This window comes from Schistocerca gregaria, unplaced genomic scaffold, assembly GCF_023897955.1.
Source record: "Schistocerca gregaria isolate iqSchGreg1 unplaced genomic scaffold, iqSchGreg1.2 ptg000169l, whole genome shotgun sequence".
NCBI lineage: Eukaryota > Metazoa > Arthropoda > Insecta > Orthoptera > Acrididae > Schistocerca > Schistocerca gregaria.
This window is the reverse complement of record NW_026061724.1, coordinates 8,794,146-8,807,753: the sequence shown is the minus strand read 5'-3', so window position 1 is coordinate 8,807,753 and position 13,608 is coordinate 8,794,146. Positions and strand designations below refer to the sequence as shown.

Sequence of the window (13,608 nt, the reverse complement as noted above, 5' to 3'; positions counted from 1 at the left end):
TGCAGCGGAACAAAATTCCGTAACGACCAGCATGTGGCTCGAAACCACGACCCTGGGATTAGGAGTCTGACGCTGTACCGACTGAGCTAGCCGGCTACCTCGGTTGTGTAGAACGAGAACACAAATCCTCAGGGGTGTGAGCGTTTCGAGATGAGTCGTATACATGTAAATGTTGGTCGTCAGTGACCGTGTGGCCTAATGGAGCGATAGTCTGCCTGCAGCGGTCGTGGCGTGCGGTTGACTTTGGTCAGCGCTGTGTCTGGCTTGTTTACTTCTGCGGGGTAAGTCGCTCGCTAGCAGCGGTTATTCTTGCGTGTGAGGAATGATGTTGATGAATCAGTGATGACACAAGCTATGAGGATAGATACTTTGAAGTTAACTTTCGATAATTCATTTGCTCGACCAACCTCTTTCGAAATCGAGGATTTCATCGGAGACGTGATGAAAATTGGGATCGGCGGCGGCGACGACGACCGCGAGAGGCTCTGAGATATGTGAGAAATACATCTATAAAATGTAATTCAGACTGCCTTGTCCCACCTTACGCTGTACCGCTTTGGCAAATGCTTTATCGGCGCCATTCGCCTTAATCACATCTGAGAGTAATTCTTAAAAAAACGCCTGTCGCTAATTGTTCGTCATCACAGATACTGTTTGCTATACGGCCACGACGCGCAACTGATTTCCAAAATTCATCTATCTCCTGTGAAAATGGAACTTACGACCAGTGGTTTATCAGACCAGTGCTCTACCATGAGCTACAGGGGCGCGACCTAGCGGTACTCTTGGGTTCTTCGTCCTTACGGTCGTCTGCATCATCAGACTTCATCTGACAACACTTCATATTACCGGCTAATATTTGCAGCTATGGTGACCCATTACTGCTTGGCTACACATCTGACACGTAACCGATGTGCTCTCCAAACAACAACACTTGCATTTCAGAACGTGTCTTTCACACATGTCTACAAAATCACCTTCACCTTCAAATACAGTTTCCTTGCGACTGACAGAGACGTAGGCAAAGTTTAAAGTTGATATTTCCATTAAATCTCGTTAATCAGAAAAACGGTAATTTACATCTGCAGCGGAACAAAATCCTATTCCAGCCAGCGTGTGGCTCGAACCCACGACCCTGGGATTAAGAGTCTGACGCTCTACCGACTGAGCTAGCCGGCTACCTCGGTGAATACCTGCCGGGTAGCACGTCACACAGTACTCGTTTGGGTTGGGTGGTCCCATACAGAATCTCTCCATGCTCCCTAATGTTTTCCTAACGTCACACTCGTCACGTACTTCACTTTTATGTCATAATCATTTCTGAGAGGTAAAGAAAATGCATGACAACATGCAGAGCTAGTGGCGTCAAAATTAACACACATACTTTATGTGACTCAACAGCCGAACGAGTTACTTTCCGACGTTGTTTTAGATGTGCAAGTGATTGTCAAAACTCGCTGTGTCGGCACTCTGCCGACCATTTCGCTAGTTAACACCCGTCTTGTTGTGTGTGTTTCAAGCTCAAGAGCATCTCCAAGCAAAAAATGGTCAACAGCAACATTCAGGCGGTTTCGTACTGCTCAATTGCTACATTAAAACGATATGTTTCGTTTTCAGAACTGGAAAAAGAAGAGCGTGACAGCATTCGAACCTGTAATCTTCAGATCCGAAGTCCGACGCTTTATCCATTAGGCCACACGGTCACTGACGACCAACATTTACATGTATACGACTCATCTCGAAACGCTCACACCCCTGAGGATTTGTGTTTTCGTTCTACACAGCCGCTGCCCCTTGCTCTTTCCCACCCATTCGTTGCATTCAACCTCTGACGAGACCGACCAAATATAGACTGAGAAACAAGACCACACACTTTGTGCATTCGGAATCGAAGGCAGGTCGTCCCTCGCCGCATTTGCTACGATGGCCATTTGCTACTTCTGCAGAAGCGGCAGCGGCGGCGACGACGACGACGACGACGACCGCGAGAGGCTCTGAGATATGTGAGAAATACATCTATAAAATGTAATTCAGACTGCCTTGTCCCACCTTATACTGTACCGCTTTGGCAGATGCTTTATCTGCGCCTTTCGCCTTAATCACTTCTGAGAGTAATTCTTAAAAAAACGCCTGTCGCTAATTGTTCGTCATCACAGATACTGTTTGCTATACGGCCACGACGCGCAACTGATTTCCAAATTTCATCTATCTCCTGTGAAAATGGAACTTACGACCACTGGTTTATCAGACCAGTGCTCTACCACTGAGCTACAGAGGCGCGACCTAGCGGTACTCTTGGGTTCTTCGTCCTTACCGTCGTCTGCATCATCAGACTTCATCTGACAACACTTCATATTACCGGCTAATATTTGCGGCTATGGCGACCCATTACTGCTTGGCTACACATCTGACACGTAACCGATGTGCTCTCCAAACAACAACACTTGCATTTCAGAACGTGTCTTACACACATGTCTACAATATCACCTTCACCTTCAAATACAGTTTCCTTGCGACTGACAGAGACGTAGGCAAAGTTTAAAGTTGCTATTTCCATTAATTCTCGTTAATCAGAAAAACGGTAATTTACATCTGCAGCGGAACAAAATTCCGTAACGACCAGCATGTGGCTCGAAACCACGACCCTGGGATTAGGTGTCTGACGCTGTACCGACTGAGCTAGCCGGCTACCTCGGTTGTGTAGAACGAAAACACAAATCCTCAGGGGTGTGAGCGTTTCGAGATGAGTCGTATACATGTAAATGTTGGTCGTCAGTGACCGTGTGGCCTAATGGAGCGATAGTCTGCCTGCAGCGGTCGTGGCGTGCGGTTGTCTTTGGTCAGCGCTGTGTCTGGCTTGTTTACTTCTGCGGGGTAAGTCGCTCGCTAGCAGCGGTTATTCTTGCGTGTGAGGAATGATGATGATGAATCAGTGATGACACAAGCTATGAGGATAGATACTTTGAAGTTAACTTTCGATAATTCATTTGCTCGACCAACCTCTTTCGAAATCGAGGATTTCATCGGAGACGTGATGAAAATTGGGATCGGCGGCGGCGACGACGACCGCGAGAGGTTCTGAGATATGTGAGAAATACATCTATAAAATGTAATTCAGACTGCCTTGTCCCACCTTATGCTGTACCGCTTTGGCAAATGCTTTATCGGCGCCATTCGCCTTAATCACATCTGAGAGTAATTCTTAAAAAAACGCCTGTCGCTAATTGTTCGTCATCACAGATACTGTTTGCTATACGGCCACGACGCGCAACTGATTTCCAAAATTCATCTATCTCCTTTGAAAATGGAACTTATGACCACTGGTTTATCAGACCAGTGCTCTACCACTGAGCTAAAGAGGCGCGGCCTAGCGGTAGTCTTGGGTACTTCGTCCTTACGGTCGTCTGCATCATCAGACTTCATCTGACAACACTTCATATTACCGGCTAATATTTGCAGCTATGGCGACCCATTACTGCTTGGCTACACATCTGACACGTAACCGATGTGCTCTCCAAACAACAACACTTGCATTTCAGAACGTGTCTTACACACATGTCTACAATATCACCTTCACCTTCAAATACAGTTTCCTTGCGACTGACAGAGACGTAGGCAAAGTTTAAAGTTGCTATTTCCATTAAATCTCGTTAATCAGAAAAACGGTAATTTACATCTGCAGCGGAACAAAATCCTATTCCACCCAGCGTGTGGCTCGAACCCACGACCCTGGGATTAAGAGTCTGACGCTCTACCGACTAAGCTAGCCGGCTACCTCGGTGAATACCTGCCGGGTAGCAAGTCACACAGTACTCGTTTGGGTTGGGTGGTCCCGTACAGAATCTCTCCATGATGCCTAATGTTTTCCTAACGTCACACTCGTCACGTACTTCACTTTTATGTCATAATCATTTCTGAGAGGTAAAGAAAATGCATGACAACATGCAGGGCTAGTGGCGTCAAAATTAACACACATACTTTATGTGACTCAAAAGCCGAACGAGTTACTTTCCGACGTTGTTTTAGATGTGCAAGTGATTGTCAAAACTCGCTGTGTCGGCACTCTGCCGACCATTTCGCTAGTTAACACCGGTCTTGTTGTGTGTGTTTCAAGCTCAAGAGCATCTCCAAGCAAAAAATGGTCAACAGCAACATTCAGACGGTTTCGTACTGCTCAATTGCTACATTAAAACGGTATGTTTCTTTTTCAGAACTGGAAAAAGAAGAGCGTGACAGCATTCGAACCTGTAATCTTCAGATCCGAAGTCCGACGCCTTATCCATTAGGTCACACGGTCACTGACGACCAACATTTACATGTATACGACTCATCTCGAAACGCTCACACTCCTGAGGATTTGTGTTTTCGTTCTACACAACCGCTGCCCCTTGCTGTCTCCCACCCATTTGTTACATTCAACCTCTTACGTGACCCACCAAATATAGACTGAGAAACAAGACCACACACTTTGTGCAATCGGAATCGAAGGCAGGGCGTCCCTCGCCGCATTTGCTACGATGGCCATTTGCTACTTCTGCAGAAGCGGCGGCGGCCACGACGACGACGACGACGACGACGACGACGACGACGAAGATCGCGAGAGGCTCTGAGATATGTGAGAAATACATCTATAAAATGTAATTCAGATTCCTCGTCCCACCTTATGCTGTACCGCTTTGGCAAATGCTTTATCTGCGCCATTCGCCTTAATTACATCTGAGAGTAATTCTTAATAAAACGCCTGTCGCTATTTGTTCGTCATCACAAATACTGTTTGCTATACGGCCACGACGCGAAACTGATTTCCAAAATTCGTCTTCCACCTCTGAGGATGGAACTTACGACCCCTGGTTTACTACACCAGTGCTCTACCACTTTTTATTTGTTTATTTATTTATTTATTTATTTATTTATTATTTTTTTTGTTGTGTCGGTCCTCCAGCCACTCCTTCTAGCCCGTCCTCACGCTCGCCAAAATTGCCTTCATCGGCTCGGCTTCTCCGCCATAAAAAAAAAATCACCGTTTATATTAAATAATATTCGTGTGACAGTTTAATGCTCTTCAGTATGCATTTGGATAGTTGGTTAAACCACTATATTGCATGTGGGGATTAAACAAATTAACTCTTCTGCGAGAATGTGAGTCATCACAACGTCCAAGGAAGACTGCATATGTGAAAATAAACTGGAGGGTGCTGGAGTCTTCCGCAGTATGAAGGAACAAATCTTCTCCTCCTCTTGTATGGGAGATTCAAACATAAAAGAAACACCTCTTCTTTGCAAATAAACGAATCTTCCTAAATAAGTAAGAAAAGAATAAGTGTAATGTGAGTATTAGATCTCCGAAATTCCACGGGGTTCCTGTAGAACAGTCTCGTATTACTGTCGACAGGAGAGGTATCGCCCCCCAAAGTGTCACCACTGTCGGGGCGGTCCGTCGCATATTCGTGACCGTTCGATTCCCGCAATCCGAATCCTAATTGCGGCCATTATAATTCTGAAGGGGCCATCCAGCAGTATTTTCGTACTGCAAACGTCGCCCTGGATGAATATCTCTCTACGGTAATGTTCGGAGTAGGAAGGACGCATACTTTTCTCTATATTTGTCTATTCGTTGAAGTTTCTGGTGTTGAGTTAGTAGGTATAACCAATAGTCTACTTTATTTTTTTCTGGCACCGATAATATATAATACACCGTCTGACCTTGACGCCAATTGACTGCTCGTCGTTTTGCGGGGGGGTATGGAACGGCATCGGGAGTGAGGAGTCCAGCTGGAGTAATCATCTTAGGTGCAGTACGCAGCATACTTGAGAGCTTCCGTGCAAAGAGAATCCAGATGTCCTTCACATCGTCGCATAGAAAGCGATGTTCAATGGTATCTAGTAAAGTACAGTGAACGCAATTCGGAGTGTCGGACAAGTGAATCATGTGTAGCTTTGAATTTGTCGGTATGATCCTATTGACCGCCACGTACCACGTAGACCGCACCTGCGATGGTAAGTGTGCGTCGTGAATGTTTTCCCAGATCTTTGCCCAATTGCAGTCTTTATACTTTACTTCTATTCTGTTCCGCGATTTACTGTCCGTCAGGCAGCTGTAAAGCGCTCTGACCCTGTAAAGATCATTCTCAGGTATGGTGCATTGAACATAGCTGTAGTCTAGGAAAAAATTACTAAAGTGGCATAATGCAGTCGGGATGTGACTTACGTTGACAGGAGGCGTCATGCTGGCTAGTGCGATTTCATGGAGAAGAAGGGCCATTAAGGAATGTGGTGTTCATTGCCATTGTTTATACACGTTGCTGATATATAATGCTTTCGCTTTGTGGTAAACATCAGTCAGATTGAGGCCGCCCTTTCCCATGGGGAGCGTCAAGGTTTCAAATGCGACTTTGAAAATTTGTCCCCTACTGACAAAGTGGCCGAGCGCCGCAAGCATGCGTTGTGCTATGACTTTTGGTATTGGGAGGATTTGCGCGACATAATTGACTTTTGAAACGATGTAAGTATTGACTAAAAGCTCTCTTTGCATGGCGTTGATATTTCGCAAATGATGTTGCCGTATGCCGGCCCGAATTTGTGCCAACAATCTCCTATAGTTAAGAGCAGCCGTGCAGCTGATGCTGCGCGTGTATTCAATGCCGAGACATTTAAAAGTTGCCATCCTTTTTAGTGAACGGCTATTGACAAGTTCTAGTCCCCTACCAAGTGGCATAACGCCAGACTTTTTACAGTTGACTTTCGCTCCTGAGGCGGCTTCATAAGTGTTTATCAGCTGAAACGCGCGTTCTAAGTCTTCATCGTTCGTCACCACGAAACTGACGTCATCCGCAAATGCCTGGCAGACAATCTTCTGGCCATGTATACGTAATCCCGGAAGGTCTTGCGTCAGGGAGAACAGCAAGGGTTCAAGAGCAACTGCAAACAAAGCCATTGACATCGGGCAACCTTGTCGGACCGACCTAGTGATGGAAATAGGTTTACTTAGTTGTCCGTTGAGACAGATCTTGGATGTTCCGTTTCTCAGCAGGAGTGTAACAGTGTCAATAACTTTCCGTGGAAAATTCATTGCTGCCATCGCGCACAGAAGATAGGAGTGAGTGACTTTATCGAATGCTTTTTCAAAATCTAGCGAGACTAAAGCGCATCGGATGTCACAAGCGGCGGCTGTAGCTATGATATCTCTATATTCGCTTAACGTCTGCTGGATGTTTCTAGTTTTCCCAACGCTCGTTTGATAGGCCCCCGTGACAGTACTGAGTACCGTACTGAATCGCTGCATCATGACCCGCGCGAATATCTTATAATCCGTATTAAGTAATGTAATCGGTCGGAGATTGTCGACTGTCTTGCCCGCTGGGGTTTTGGGGACCAATACCACTATGCCCTCACAGTATTCCCTTAAGATATCATCTCCAGCGTTTACGATATCATTACAGACCATGGTCATCTTTGGAACTAAATGGTGTCGAAAAGTTCTATAAAACTCGGCCGGTAATCCGTCGGGGCCAGGCGATTTATTCTGTGGGCTCCCTCGAATGGCGTCCGCTACTTCATCGTCAGTTATTACTGCAGCGAGGCCGTCTGCTTCTTCCGTGCTCAATGTCGCAAAACGGCGTGCCATGAGGGCTTGCTGCGCGGCTATATCCACCGGGTGTTCCGTTAACTGTGCTGTGAAATGTTTATAAATCTCGTCTCGTATGTTGCGCTGGTGGTGTAAGTGTCGGCCATCTGCAGTGTGCAGTTCTGTCAATATCTTTCTGTGCCCCCTTTTCTGTTCGCGAATAACATGATACATTGATGTCGTTTCGTCCTGTACGGCGTTTTGCAGACGTGTCCTGACTTTACAGCCTTCCAATTGCTTCCGTTTGAGGGTTAAAATCGTAGCCAGTATTCGTTTAATATGCATACGATTTGCTATTACCGTTGCATCTTCTCGATATAAATCCCTTAAACACTGAAAGTAGAATTCCAGGGTTTGCTTCTGCCAGGCACATCGATCTCTGGAATAATTCTTCATCGCTTTTGTTAAGGCGGGTTTTGCACATTTTACCCACGCGGGAAACTTTCGTTCGCATTCTGCCCACGTGTTGCGGAAGACTGTGTGACACTCGGGTTCTGTTAAATGCGCTACATTTAGTTTCCAGGGTCCCCTTGCCCTGTACGTCCCTTGTTTGGCTAAATTGACGGTACATATATATGCCACATGATCTGTAAAGACAGTCGGCCATAGCTCTGACTGCAAAACATGTTCCCTCATATTTGCTGATGCGTAGATTCTATCGACGCGGGTAGCTGAGTGACCAGTAACGAATGTGAATCCGGGCCTGTCACCGTGTCTATGCTCCCATGTGTCTATTAAATTTAACTCTTCAATGATGGCGCGAAGCTCGGCGGACGGATTGAAATTTGGTGTCTGGTCTTTGGGACTGAGTACACAGTTAAAATCACCAGCGAATATAAGTTGGTCTGAAGGTGGTGTGAAAAGTGGCACAATGCCATCTTTAAAAAACTCTGCTCTCTGTCGTCGTCTCCCAGAACCGGAAGGGGCGTAGAGATTAATAAATCTGGTAGTATCGATAGTAGTCGCTATACCTCTGCTATTCGCCAGGCGTTCGATATGTGACATCACTATCCCTTCCTTAGCCATGATCGCGGTCCCTAGTTCTGTACCATTTCCAGGATTAACGACGGCATTGTAACCTGTGATACGGTCAAGGTTAATATTGGTCACTTCCTGCAGCATAATGAGATCAATATCAGCGGCATAGAGAAAATCTTGAAGGTTTTTTAAGTTGAGTGGGCTACTGATCTTATTGATGTTCAGTGTCGCAATGCGGTAAGCTTGCAAGGACGTCATGAGAACAGAGGTCTAGGTGACAATATGCCTACTATTCAAGTTCATGGCGAACATCATCTAAAAGAAGTCCGCGTCATCAGCCACTGCACCGACGCCGGCGGTAGCCGTTTGTTGCTGGTGGGACACATCTGCTTGAGCTTCTGATGACGGATTCTCTATACCGCGCCGATCCCGTACTAAATCTTCTTCCCGACCACCCTCTTCAACGTCATCTGACCAATCGCACACGAACTGGTCTGCGTTCATATCGCAATCCGAGAGCTTGGAACATTCAGGCATAGTGTTCGGATCCAATGAATCGGCCACCGCAGGGTCCCCTGAGGGCGATCGTCCGTGATCAGTGTCCGATTCGTTCGTTCGAGATTTTTTTGCCGTTTTGCTGGTTGCCGACGACGGTGGGTCAGTTACTTCGGTCAGTTTCTGTCTGACGTGGTTCGCCTTTTCACGCAATATTGGCGCCTTTGCTTCTGCCCCTTGATGTGCTAGCCGGCGTTTCTTCTGAGATTTGGGAGACGGCGGGGGCTGGTGGACAGCCATCTCGTTCGACTCCATCCGGTCCACGTCGGACTTGTCGTGTCGATCCGGTACGCCCACCGGAATACTTTCGGTGTCCGGTGGGTGCCCCATCTGCGAGTGAGTATTGCCCTCCTTCTGGGTGTGTGAAGAAGGAACATTCGGTACATCGTTCGCTTCCATCGGTGTAACGCCTTCGGGCACTGCGCGCAAACCCTCTAGCGAAACATCTAAACTAGGTTCCGAGGTGACATTAGCCCGAGTGGCGGCGACGTATGATAATGGCAACGTAGACGTCGGGCCGCGCAACTCACGCTCACCGGCCGGTATTTGCGCCACGCGTCGTTGGATACACTGAGCACGGATATGTTCTGTGGACCCACATCCCGCACAAGTTCTAGGCTGCCCGTCATAAATCACTATGGCCCTGTAGCCACACACAGTGATGTAGGACGGAATGTGCTTTAACATATCTATCTTCACCTGACGGACACCGTTTAGCACCGGGAAAATATGCATAGTCGACCACTTTTCTGCCGTATTGCTGATGACTGTTCCATACTCCCTCAATCTGGCATTAATCTGGTCAGCGGAAATTTCAAAGGGTAATTCAAATATGCGAACAGTTCTAACTCCGAGACCAGCAAGCGAAATTCTGACATCATCAACATTGCCGTCAGAATGGTTGAACTTCAACACTCCTCCACAAGATTGAACGACCTGCTCGCATTTCTCGGGATTCAACAATTTGAGGTACACCGTACTGCTGACGATAGATAGGTGAATGCCAATCGTATCATCAATAGTTATTTTCATGATGTCTCTAATAACTAACTCAACCTCAAAGGATTTGGGTCGTGCATAATGAGGGTCAAAACTCAATTTCAACGTGTCTTTCCGTATAAGTTGATCCATTATAGTCGAATGCAATTCATCACGCCACAATCAAACAACGTAGCAATGCGCACATTCACCAAACAGCACGCGACCGACACAGGCGAGAGCGAAAACACCACTGAGCTAAAGAGGCGCGGCCAAGCGGCACTCATGCGTACTTTGGCCTTACGGTCGCCTGCATCATCAGACTTCAGCTGACAACACTTCATATTAGCTTCTAATATTTGCAGCTATGGCGACCCATTACTGCTTGGCTACACATCTGACACATAACCGATGTGCTCTCCAAACAACAACACTTGCATTTCAGAACATGTCTTTCACACATGTCTACAAAATCACCTTCACCTTCATATACAGTTTCCATGCGACTTATAGAGACGTAGGCAAAGTTTAAAGTTGCTATTTACATTACATCACGTTAATCAGAAAAACAGTAATTTACATCTGCAGCGGAACAAAATTCCGTTCCGCCCAGCGTGGGGCTCGAACCCACAACCCTTGGATTCAGAGTCTCACACTCTACCGACTTTTTTTTTCTTTTCATTTTTTTTTACTTTTTTTATTTTTTGGAGGCCTCCTTCCTCCCCTACAGCCCGTCCTTCCGCTCGCCATTTGTGCCTTCTTCGGCTAGCTTCTGTGCTATGTTTGGTCCAAATGAGATAGGTGAGTAACGAAGTAAATGTATACAAGTAAATAAAATCCCTTCTTTTGGGGTTATGGAAAGGAAATAGTTCCGCTACATTCTTCCATCATTGAGTGGGAGCGATTTTTATATTAGAGCCAGGCTTACTTCAGCCTGATGGCTTCTCATGGGTGTGTCAGCAACCTATTAGTGCTGCGACACGAGGGCGAAGGGTAAACGAAATAGCCACCTTGTTGGCGTAAAATGAATGAGAAGCTTAATAGATAATTTCATAAAGGAAAAAAAAAAGAATTCTGAGGTTGAACAACATGTCGTTTGATCGTTCTTCAGCTCTGTCGGTGAGACAATGTTCGGTTCAAGAAATTTGCGTAGTTGTCTTTGTATTTCATTTGTCGTTCGAGCTTTAGATGTTCTGTCATCAGGTACATCCAATAATCTGCTTCACTTTTCGTCATAGCCGTTGAGATGTAATGGACTGTCAGTCCTTTGAGCCAGTTGGCTGACCTTCTTTTAGTGTTAGGATATGGCACGTCATCAGGCAGAAGGACGTGTGTCGGTGAAATTGTGTTAGGTGACGTACGTAGCACATGTGCTAGTTTTTGCCTGAAGAGATTCCACACGTCTTTCACATCTTCACAGACGAAGCGATGTTCCGCAGTGTCGACGACATTGCAGCTGGAACAGTTTGGTGTGTGTGCCAGACGTATCGCGTGCAGTTTGGAGTTGGTTGGGATTTTTCTATTGACTGCGAGGTACCACGTCGATCGCACATTGGATGGTAGATGGGGGTCAGATATGTTGTCCCATATGTTTTTCCAATTATAATGTCGAAACTTGTTTTCTATTCGATTGCGCAATTTTCCTTCCAGCAAGGTGTTGTAAACCTCCTTAACCCGATATATGTCCTTCTCCGGTATTCTATGGCGTACATAGCTGTATTCCACCAGAAAGTGTTTATAGTGGTACAGCTCGTGGGAGATGTGATGCACATCGATTGGTGGATCTCTGCTGACTGGGGTGATTTCACGTAAGAGATGAGCCACTAAGGTCCGCGGTGATCGTTGCCACTGTTTATAAGTTTTGCTAACGTATAGCGCTTGCGCTTTAAGGTAGATGTCTGTCAGTTGTAGCCCTCCATTGCGTGTCGGTAGCGTCAAGGTATCATATGAAACCTTAAATATCTGACCTCTGCTGACAAAATAACCAAGCGCTGCTTGCATTTGGTGTGCAATGGTTCGTGGCAGAGGCAGCACTTGAGCAACATAGTTGACTTTGGAAGTGATGTATGTATTGGCCAGTTGCACTTTTTGTATTACGTTTAAATTACGCAAGCTGTGTTGTTTTATGCTTGCCAATAAGGTGGCAAGTAATTTTCGATAATTGAGAGCGGCCGTGCGGCGGATATTACTCGTATATTCTATTCCAAGGCATTTGATTTTTTCCACAGTGTTGATACTTCCAGCGGCTCTGATCTCTATACCCCGACCAAGATTCATAATACCAGATTTATTGCGGTTGAGTTTAGCTCCTGACGCCATTTCGTAGGTCGCCACAACTTCAAGTACTGTTTCCACCTCTCTTTCGTCAGTCACAAGTACCCCTGCATCGTCCGCGTAGGCTTGACATATGATCTTGTGTCCGTGTATATGTAATCCACGGAGTTGCCGAGTCAGAGATACTAAGAGAGGTTCAAGCGCAATCGCGAAAAGCGTCATGGACATTGGGCAACCTTGTCTTACCGAACTCTGAATATTGATCGGGTGACTGAGTTGTCCGTTGACACTGATTCTTGACGTGCTATTCGTCAGTATGTTTTTAACGGAGGCTATAATTTTCTGGGGGAAGTGCATGGATGTCATACACCGGAGCAGGTACGAATGATTAACTTTATCAAAAGCTTTTTCAAAGTCAAGCGACATCAGAGCACAGCGAATGTTGCAGTCTTCCGATATCGCTATAATGTCTCTGTAGTCGCATAAGGTCTGAAATATCGTTCTGTCCTTTCCTACACTTGTCTGGTAGGCTCCTGTCACTGTACGAATAACAGAATTGAACCTTTGCATCATGATACGGGCGAAGATTTTATAATCACTATTGAGAAGTGTTATGGGTCGAAGATTCTCCACGGTTTTGCCTCCTGGTGTTTTGGGGACTAAGACCACTGTACCTTCACAGAATTCCTTCGGAAGGTCAGTGTCCGCATTTAGTATTTCATTGCATACGAGTGTCAATTTAGCAATTATTTGTTCGCGAAAAGTTTAATAAAATTCAGCGGGTAGCCCATCTGGTCCAGGTGATTTGTTCTTTGGGCTCTTCGAGATGGCATCTTCGACGTCTTCGTCCGTTATTCTCGCTGCGAGCACATCAGCTTCTTCTGGAGTGAGTCGCTCTGTCGTCCTAGCAGTGAGAGCTTGCTGCGCCGTTTCATCTGTCTGTGTATTGGCCAGCAATTCACTAAAGTGTCGATGGATCTCGTCTCGTATTGCAGCTTGATCTGTCAAGAGTCTCCCGTCTGAAGTTTTGAGTTCCGTCAGAATTTTAAGTTTTTGTCTTTTGTTCTCTTGGAGAATGTGGTACATCGATGTTGTTTCTTCTCGTGTACCGTTCTGCAAACGCGTTCGTATTTTACAGCCTTCGAGATGGTGTCTCTGCAGGTTGAGCAATTTTGCTTTTATTCTGTTGATTTGCCCAT

General features: G+C 46.0%; 1 non-coding gene across 1 annotated transcript; it reads right to left on the bottom strand.

Moving 5' to 3' along the window:
• Window positions 1-1,106: 1,106 nt before the first annotated feature.
• On the bottom strand, window positions 1,107-1,179 carry Trnak-cuu (transfer RNA lysine (anticodon CUU)). The gene has a single exon. It is a non-coding gene; the product is annotated as a tRNA-Lys (tRNA).
• Window positions 1,180-13,608: the final 12,429 nt, after the last annotated feature.